The 578-nt window shown below is 23.9% G+C and overlaps 1 protein-coding gene across 3 annotated transcripts in view; it reads right to left on the reverse strand.

Annotated features, from left to right (window-relative positions):
• Nucleotides 1-578, reverse strand: part of phldb3 (pleckstrin homology-like domain, family B, member 3) — a 20,321-nt gene that overhangs the window by 8,476 nt on the left and 11,267 nt on the right. The window lies entirely within an intron of this gene.

Consider the following 578-nt stretch of genomic DNA (forward strand, 5'->3'; position numbering starts at 1 on the left):
AAACTAAATAGACACCAATAAAAACAACTAAAACACACAGCGAAACTACTTAACTTTAAAATTAAAATGGAAAAACAGTAAAAACAAAAACTAATGCAAAATATTAATGAATACTACGGTGATACGTTTTAAATAACAGTACAGTAATGATACTTAAATAACGCTTTGCTGTCGTTAACTAAAAGTAAAAATACTAAAATACGTTTATATTAATTGAAATAAATCGAATGTTAACAAAAAACAACAACAACAAAATAACAAAAATTAAACTTATTTTATTACAACAAAATTTCAAATTTTTGTTTAGTAAATAAAAAAATTAAAATTAAATAGACACTAATAAATATGACTAAAATTTTTTAAATAAATAACTGTTAAATGACTATTAAACCTTAAATAAAATTCAAATAGAAAAGACATTAAAAAAACTAATGCAAAATATGAATATATATTAAGATAGTAGAGTAATGATACTGAAATAACACTGAACACTGCCCTGAAGCAGACACATGATTTGAGGAATCATTCAAACACACTCACACACACACACACACACACACACACACACACACACACAC

The sequence above is a fragment of the Sinocyclocheilus rhinocerous genome, unplaced genomic scaffold (assembly GCF_001515625.1).
Source record: "Sinocyclocheilus rhinocerous isolate Xijiao unplaced genomic scaffold, SAMN03320098_v1.1 scaffold11825, whole genome shotgun sequence".
In the NCBI taxonomy this organism is placed as follows: domain Eukaryota; kingdom Metazoa; phylum Chordata; class Actinopteri; order Cypriniformes; family Cyprinidae; genus Sinocyclocheilus; species Sinocyclocheilus rhinocerous.